This window comes from Cygnus olor, chromosome 4 (assembly GCF_009769625.2).
Source record: "Cygnus olor isolate bCygOlo1 chromosome 4, bCygOlo1.pri.v2, whole genome shotgun sequence".
Lineage (NCBI taxonomy): Eukaryota > Metazoa > Chordata > Aves > Anseriformes > Anatidae > Cygnus > Cygnus olor.
The window spans coordinates 70,897,299-70,906,915 of NC_049172.1; the positions used below are offsets into that span (position 1 = coordinate 70,897,299).

The following is a 9,617-nucleotide window of genomic DNA, read 5'->3' on the forward strand; positions in this document are numbered from 1 at the left end:
TCTTCTACCAGCTCTTCAGCTTCTTCTTCTACCAACTCAAGAACTACTCTTCAACCAACTTTTCTACCACTTACATTTGCACAGATGACTTTTTTTTTTTTTAAGAGCACTTTGCTCATACATTTACTTTTTGCAAGCAAAGATTTCATTAATCCCAGTGCTGAAGTTTGTCTCTTGCAAGTTTATGTATTAAGAAAGTCTTTTTTTTTTTCTTGTTTGAAAAACAGTACCTTGGGGAGTATTATCACTCTGTCGCTTTAACTCTGAAAGGTGCAGAATAACCTACCTTGCAGCTGAAGATATTCAGAGTTTTTGGATCCTTTTTCTTTTGATGTGAATTTAAGGAGACTGTACAGTTTCTGTCTTTTTCATATTATTTTTTTTTAAATAATTTGAAGCAGAATAAGAGCTGGAATGTTTCCACTCTTTTTGCTATGGTAAGGATTTATTCAGTTATGTACCAGATCAATCTTGGGGTTTCTAGTCATGGGCACTATTTACCCTCCCACTCTGTTTAGAGGACTTGATAGATAATCTGGGAGAATACAGGGTGTCCAAAAGTTAGATTAATATGGGCTGAACACTATATATTCCAAACAATTTTGTGTTTCTTGGAAAATCTTTCCACAACCTTTGAGCAGTCTGGGTCTGCTTGCAGTTGTGTGAAGATCCTCCTCCTCCCCACAGCCTTCAAAGCTACAGTCTCTGACTTTCCTGCATCTCTCACTACCTTCACTTAAAAATACGCTTCAGGCTCCATATGTTCATTTGTCTTCAGGGAATCAGAAATCCGCTTCTCCTTCCTGGGAGCTCTTTAATGTCCTTAAGATGATATTGTAGTTACTCAGAAGTAGATGGGTTGTTTCTTACCTGATAAATAAATAATTAAGCATCGTATTAGTCTTTGACTTAGCACTAGTAGCAGAGCAGTTGATGCTCTATCTGATCTGATACTTTTTTAAGCACATCTCAAAGCAGTACTTTACCCTCCAGAGGCTTGCCATCCTTTGTCCATGTTATGTATGTTGACAGGGTTGCCTGACAGGCAAGATGAATCAGAACATGCTTAGGCCATCAGTCTCAGCAGACTAGAGATGAAAGGCAGGTGCAGAGACATTTCAGCTCACTCAGATTTTTAGCACTTCAGCACAAGGTAGCTGGAATTCTACTAAATTCTACTAGACACAGAAATGTCTAGAAGATGTCGCTGGTCCTTGGGGGGGAAAAAAAAAAGAAAACAAAAAAAGCTTAAACATAAAAAGAAACTGCTAGGTGTCCCCATTGACCTTGTATAAATACTGCTGTAGCTTGACAAAGGTACATGAGTCAGACCATGTATCTTACACTGATGGGATGTGCAAGTTTCTTAACCAAAATAATCCCCTTTACTAGGTTCTTCCTTCCAGTTATGGAAGCTAAGGTTCTTCCCTCCAGTTATGACTTGATCAGCTAGCATTGTTATGAAAGTACTAAACTATGTGCAGAAGAGATGCTAAGAAAAGTTTCAATTCATTTTCTGACACTTGACCTGTGCAGGAGAGGAAAATTCATTGTAATTTCTTTTTATTTATTTATTTATTTATTTTTCTCTAGAAGCTTTTAAGAGTTAATTACCTATGCATGACTTTGTATTCAGGTGAATGAAGTATGACTGCAGCTTTTCTTCTTTGGGGAAATGAGTTAAGACTTTAAAATTAGGTCTTCATTCAAATGAATTTCCTCAAAATAAGCAAAACTCTTGATCTTCTGAAATTATTTGTCTGGTATTGAGTATATAAATCGAAATATTTTGATTTGATATTGAATATCATCCCTGACAGTAATTTGTATGGTTGGTGTATTGGGCACAGTCATTGAAGATGTTATGTAGTTTGAGAATTTGTATACTTTTTGTATTGGTTTTCTACACTATTCTCATTCTTCAGGGATGATATAGGGCAGTATAAAATGTTTTAGAGTGATGGATGTTACAGAGAAACATCATTTGTCATAAGAAGTGTGTAGTGTTGATGCCTGAAGACTTTATCAAGAGCTGTGGGGAAAATATATTTTCAGGTCACTGGACATAGTTAATGGGTGCTGAGTCTCATTTCAAATGCCTGATATATTACTTACAAATCCTGGAGCAGAAGCAATTAATCTCTTCAATGTAAATAAGTTCATTAATAAACTATACCAATTTTTGAGCACATAGAGAATAGAAGGCTTTATTTGAAGAGATTTGCGCAAGTAATGATACTTCTGGTGCTCAGCTCAAAGTTTTGTCTCACAGTCTTGTGCTTAGAACTTCAAATTATACCTCTGGCTAGGAAAAAGAATAGAAAGCATTTTAAGGAAAAAGAAAAGTTTCTTCCAGTACTTGGAGCCTTTCTCTTGCTAGCAGCATTATGCTTTTTTCATTCTTCTACTTCATTACTCTTTTTTTTTTTTTAATTGATCTACATTGTCGGTGCCCTGTGGGCACTGGTAGGTGTTAATGGCCCTGAGCAACCTTGCCTAGGATTCCCTCCCACATCCTGTCCATGGGCCCAGAACCTCATTTCAGCTCAACCAAGGGCCATCGGTCCCTGCCCCAGTGATGTTGTATGATGTTGGGCTGTGAAAGCCCTTGACTTCCCCACCATGGGTACCACTGAGCTGGGCTGGACCTGTGGGCTGATGTTTGGCCTGGCCTGGGTTTATCTCTGTCCCAATGCGCTGTGCTGGGGCATGCTCCAGCTGTCACCCCAAGTCTGCTCTGCTCTCTGGCAATGGCATGTGTTGTGTACTGGGGGCCCCCATGAAGAGCCCCCATTGCTCTTGACATCCAGCCCATAGGGACTTCTAGCCCCTGCTGCACCCTGGCATCTGTTATATCATAACTAAAATCTGATGTGGAGTTGCTAATTTAAGCTGTAGACCAAAGAAACATTCACCCATCCATTACACAATTATATGCTGCTATGAATCTTGATGTCTGTCTCTGTAAGGGAAAGCTTTTGTAAACTGAATGTTTAAAGATATGAACTATGGATCAGATTGATAAGAAAAATGTAGCTTTGAAATTGCTTAGCACTGGTAAAGTAATACTTGAATAACTAAGTGCTTTTCTGGTCATACATTCAAATGATTTCTATGAGATGTTAGCCTATTTTCTTGGAGATTTTGAAAGTAGATCATACCGTATATTTGTTATTCAAAAAAAAACAAACAATCAAACAAAAACCTCTGCTTTGGCTAAGTGAAAAGTTTCCTGTTTATAAAACCTTTCTGAATATTTACACACACGTTTCATTAAATCGTCCAGAGCCATCATTTTAACCAGTAAGATCCAGAAAAGTGAACTTCCATTAAACTTATAAAAATCTATTATTGCTTACAGAAAACATTTATGGTACTGTTCTGTATTATTGTTACTCTATATACTCTTTAGAAGAAAGAACAGAGCACATTTACATTTACTTGTAAACCTGGAACTAAATGAAGCTCTGCCTTTCCAATATCCATTGAAAAGGTGCTGAGTACTCCATAATTAATAACCCTGACACACTGAATCTTCCAGGGAAGCCAAACAAGAAGAATTTCCATTGCCATCCTTCAGAACCTGTCTGTATTTGGATTTATTTCTAGATACCTTTGGAAAGCAGGAATACATAAGATGCTATGTTTTTAGGGGAGGAATATTTAATAGGTAAACAAATAGCTTTGGTTTTATGTGCATTCATAGCATTACTTTTTTTAGCATTAATGACTGGTACTAATCCTTTCATTGTTCATCCTGAAGTTATTTTTTGATTCTAAGTCCACCTTGTCCAGAGGGTTACCCTTGCAGAGTGTGGATCCTGGCATTCAGCATGAATATGTGTAGGCCTGTAGACTTTCAGTGGTTGGGTTCAGCATCAGGGCGAACGAAGGCCATCCTTGAACCCCTCCCTAAAGCCACACTGCCAAGACTTTCATTGCAGACAGCATAATAAATCCAATAACATATTTTTGTCTGCCAGAGAATTATAATTTTCTTTTGGGAATTCTGCAAAGTCTGATATAGTGTCAAAGTATTTTTGCACTTATGAAATAATCTTTCTCATCTGAGGATTTCAGTGTGCCTCGAAGACACTAATTGAAGAAAGGTGTATATCTGAGATAAGTCTAAATGCATTCAAAATTAACACAGTTTAATTTTTGACCAGATTTAGTCTTGTTGTAGAATGATATTGGGTTTGTTTCACAGAACATATTTTTCATAAAACTTGTTGAATAGTATTTATAATATTTTTATTCTTTCTGGAAGTAGTCTAATAACCTTCATGCTGATTATTTATCCTTATATAGAGAACCTTCTTCTAGAAAGTGAACTCTGATGTGGGAAAACACAGGATCCAAATAGATCGTTGAAAATACTCAACTGAAACGTAGAAAATTCATCCAAATGAATTTTGAAAATTGAAATGTAGAAAATTCATCCAAATGAACTAGAAGAATTTTCTCAAGAAGGAAGAGAGATGCATTAATTACCACAATGATATTTGGTGAGACTATTAGACGAAATCTGTGTCCCACCTTGATATTGATAGCATAAGAAGGATTTTTGTAGGTGTTGAAATCTTGGAGAATATAAGGATTGCTACAGCTAGGGCTTATTGTCTGCTATGCAAATTGAACTCTTCAGCTTATTGCAAGATTACTTGTTACTTGAATTTAGTCCTTGAGTATCTGTAGAAGCATATATGATACTAGAATATATATATACATATACATATACACACACATATATATATGCATGGAACACATACAGCCATCACCAAGCAGGAAGTTAGAGTCCTGTGTGCACATGACAGAACTAGCATGACAGTTCCTGGTACAGGGAATTAGCTTGCATCAGACTTCATGCCACAGCAAAATGGGTCATTTAAAGATAGCATGTAGACATACTGCAAGGAAGACATATAACATAATCAAACTAAAAAAAATAAAAAAAATGTCTTGGATGGAATTACTTTCACAGAAATGTGGAAGCCCAGAAGTTAGATATTACAGTTTTAGCTACTCACTCTAAGCTCCTTTTTGTAATCAACAGGGAGAAATATAATTTCATTGTGAGGGATATTTGCTTTTGTATGTCCAGCAGAAAAATAGGAGACAACTGCTGCTTCTCTCAAAAGTCGGAGTGCAATGGGTGCTTTTGGTAAGCCGCTAGGAGTTATGATGCTAACTCCAAAATGGGATATATGAGTAGATTTCTGACTCTTAATTTTCATACATTTTCAAAAGTTAGGTCTTATCATTATCTTAAAAAAGTTTGTGCATATCAAGAAATGACTTGAAATTTTATTCCTAACAGTCTGAAATTGACTATTTTTCATAGTTAATCAAGTTCTGGTGTCTGGGGTTTGCATGTTTTTATTTGCTCATTTCTGCTTAGAAATTAAGAGTCAAAAAAAAGAGTCAAAATCTACATACAAAATTTTGCAAATGATTTCTCTTATTGTAGTACCAAATGTCATCAATTATGTCTTACACTTTGGTAATTGGTTGGATATTTGTCAAAAGATAAAACATATCTACTAATATTTATAAAATATGGCTTGTAAATGAGATGTAAGCCATGAGGAATATTAGACATTTATTCAGGTTTTGGCACAGGCTTGGGAAGATGCATATTTGGCAAGCTTCAGAGCAATCTGAGAAGGGGAAATCATACAATGTTATCTGGTTCATTCCATTCTCTAATGCTTTTTCTGGTTTTATACAATCCAGAAGACAAGGCTCTTGTTATCAACTGAAACTAGTATGTGAAATCTAGTTAGTGTCTTGTTTTAAAACAAACCTAGCCTTGTAGGATGTATTTTTATTTCTTCTTCTCTCTCTTTTTTTTTTTTTCCTCCCATATTGCCAGTCATATTTGCATGTGTTCTAAACAGAGCAAAGCTTTAATTTATGCAGTCATTTTGGAAAGCAGAATATCTTGTTTACATCAAATAAAACGCATTCATATAAGAGTAGAAAATTAGACCTCTCACAGCAGGTCTTCATCAGTAACGTAGTTCTAAAATATCTCAATCAGAAATCATTGCCTTTGGAGATGTGAATGTTTCTAAGGCATTATACAGCTGTGGAAAAAATGCTTAAGTGATGTTGGGAGCAGACCAGAGTTCAGGACTCTTCTGTCCCAAGTTTCTGTTTCCTCCTTGCTCCAAGCACGTATGAAGGAGAAGATGGCTAATACTTGATACATTAAATTTGCAGATATTATGGTGCATCAGTATTATCCACTAACCAGTATATATATAACCATACTTGTTTTAGTCCCATTGACTCTTGCATTGTTTCATGGAGTAGCACGTATTAACAAGAAAGATGGAGAATACCAAACTAGCCAGGGACATAGGATTATGGTCTTCATTCGGAGTTGAGAGTTATGGTTTTGCATCTCCTCAGACTTGTGGGTGGGCTGTGAACTTGTCTTGTGGCCCCAGCACCATTCCACATCAGTTATTCTAAAGTTTCATCACAATTAAATATTTACAAGATTTTCATAATACTGCAGGTTTTTAATATTTTGCCAGCGTTCTCTTATTACTGCTAGTCCACAACCAACATGAACACTGCATTTCCAAATAAGGAGTTATATAGATGCATACATACATACATATATTTATATGAATAGGTATATATATGTGTAGAGTTAGGTAATGCATGTTTCATAATTGCTTTAGTATTATTTATTCATCATTTTGTTTGTAACTGTTTACTGAATTTTTTGAACAACTGCTAAATATTAAAGAAAAATTTTCAGTATTCTCATCATAATTACACAAGAATCTTCTTTCTGGAATAAAAAAATAATTTAGACATGTGGAAGGTATATTAAAACCCAAAACATTTATTTCACTTGATGTTAGTTTGACTATATCAGCAGTTCTCTAAAATAAACTTATGCTTTCTATATTCTATATCCCTTAAAAGTCCCTTATATTATGTTTAGCTTGGATTAGCCTAAATTATTATATCCCATGTGTGCTTTTTGCCTTCCTGTTGCTCATTCCTTTCTCCTGAAGATGGATAATTAACATAAAATTGATGCTAGCATAGACTGAAAACATTCAAAGTGTTATTGAGCTTTTGTATTAAAAAAAAAACAACAAAACAAAACACAAATTTAAAATAAGTTTCCAACATAGAGAACAATACATCAATGAATTCCAATATGTATCATCTTCTCATTCAAAATACTTCTAAGTAATTACTTATACAAATGTATTTATTGCTGTAATGAGAAAGAGTAATTTTGTACATGACAAATAGCTAAAGTCAGTGCAAACTAAGAGATTCATTGATAAAATTATATAAAGTTCTTTTTTTTTTTTGGTTTATGTGAATATTTTTTTTTGTCTCGGAATGATGGGAAGTCTGAAAGGACCATGAATCTTAGCTCAAATCTTTCTTTTCTTTCTTTTCTTTTTTCTTTTTTTTTTTCCACTCAAAAATCTTATATTAAAAAACTCATCAGAGTTCACTTCTCCTAGTGAGTCCTCTAAGATTGTAAACTTTTCCTAAAGGTCCAATACCTTGCAGTCTACCCAATAAATTACAACTCCCTTGTAATGAGTTACTGTTATAATGAAGACTCACTGGCAATGCAGTGTATTTTAATAGACAAATTACTCTAAATTAAGTTCTAACCATCTGTTCCATTCTCATTTATGACTCTAAAAAGAACATATTTTAAAATTATATCATTTAAAAATAATGTAAATGATTGAAGCATGCAGTAAGGCTTCTACATATTTGTTCATTCAGTGTAGCATACTTATGGTAATAGTGATGTTGCCTCCTTGCTCCAGGCATGTATGAAGGAGAAAATGGTTTATGCCTGATACAATAAATTTGCAGTTATTATGACACATTAAGTATGTCAAAAAAGATATTTTACTCCTAGAGAGTTACACTGAATGTAAATCTCTGTATTGGAGCATCCTGATGGGATACCTGGAGGCAAAGCTTCAGCTAATTCTACAACTTGTAGGGGGTTAAGGATATCAGAGACATTAAATGCTGACAACTGTAGTTTTAATATGCTGGGGAAATGGAGCTATTCCATATCACTTTCTGTATTTGTTAACAGTTATGCCACCACCAGGGATCTCACTAGGATTTATAGAGAAAGGACATGCTGATAGCTATTTAGAGGGAAAACAGTAAATTTTTTTTTTCTCCTGCAGATTCATTCCATAGTAAATTGTGGTACAGATTGATAGAGCAGCAAGGAAGTGAATAGAAAAAAACATGATATTCTTAAAGATGCAACTAAAAGGCCAACTAAATCCTTTTTCTTTCTACTACCTTTCTGGTCTATCTGTGCCCCCCATGTTTTAAAAGTATTGCATTAAATATTTATATTGATCTCATAAGCAAGATAACTTTATTATTGTTGATTTTGACTTTAAAATAATTGTCATCAGCCAGAGAATATTTCTCCCTGACTTCATGTGACTGTGGTAGTTGACTGTGAGGCCATTCTGTGGAAGTGGATGAGAGCGGCATACTTTCCATGCACGTTTTCTCCTGACAACACTGGACAAGTTTCTGATCTCGATGAAACATAAAACAAGACCAGCAGAAGCTAAGATCTGAATCTGACCTGCAGCTTGCTACCATATTTAAGTAAAGGACAACATGAATCTCATCCATTTGCTGTTTCAAAGGTAGCAGCTTAACCTGGACTCAACACAATCAGGCTGCCTCTGCAGGCAGCGTAGAGTGTGATAAGGTTGTTCTGTGTATTTTTAGCATGAATTTCCTTTTTTTTTTTTTTTTTTTTTTTAATAGGATGAGTTTCCTTTTTTTTTAATAGGATTAATTTCTTTTGTAATTCTGGAAGTACCACTGTCTATGGAGACAACCAGTTTGACTGAGGCAGGCCAGATGCTACGCTGTTAGACAGCTAAAGTTAGATAAGAGGAAGGCCAAAGTTAGCATTTACTCATTGCACTCCATTTAACGTCTCCTTTTCAATCATTTACAGAATGACATCAACGATTATAAAGGGAACATCTGCTGATGGCTTTAGGAGGTATTAAGTTTGGAATGACTAATTTAGCCATATAATTAACAGAAATATGGTTTGTTTGGCAGAATAGGAAAACCACACTATAGAGATACTGATGATAATTGTGAAGGCCAGTAATAGAAATGAAAATGTATCACTTCAGTTCATTACATGTCTGAGTCTGTCATTCCAAAGTAAGTGCCTCTTAAAACCAGATGCTCCCTCCGTAATGTTTGATGTGTGTTTATAATGGTTGGACAAAGGAGATATTACATCTTTTGTTACCACTAAGTACCAAGGTCAAATTTGGTAAATAAGCAATTATTTCAGAGTTTTAATTATATATGAAATCATTCTGTTTAATTCCTGCAGAAATGTTTCTGCCTCTGGAAGGATTTTCTAGAAGGTAGCATTTTAAAATTATCCATCTCTTTTCATGTGTGCAGACACACATTTTAAAATATGCTTTATTTCTAACCTTGTAAATATTAGGAACATAATTCAGATCTTCTTTGGTTTGGCTGAGGGTGGACTGCAAACTTAATAAGATGCATGTGGATGTTTTCACAGTATAGCATAATGAAACTTT

General features: G+C 34.9%; 1 long non-coding RNA gene across 1 annotated transcript; it reads right to left on the reverse strand.

Annotated features, from left to right (window-relative positions):
• Positions 1-366: 366 nt before the first annotated feature.
• LOC121069499 lies at positions 367-4,907 on the reverse strand. Its single transcript, XR_005819459.1, has 3 exons — positions 4,773-4,907; positions 987-1,213; positions 367-870 (listed from the first exon to the last, which is right to left on the reverse strand). It is a non-coding gene; the product is annotated as an uncharacterized LOC121069499 (long non-coding RNA).
• Between the last annotated feature and the right edge of the window lie 4,710 nt (positions 4,908-9,617).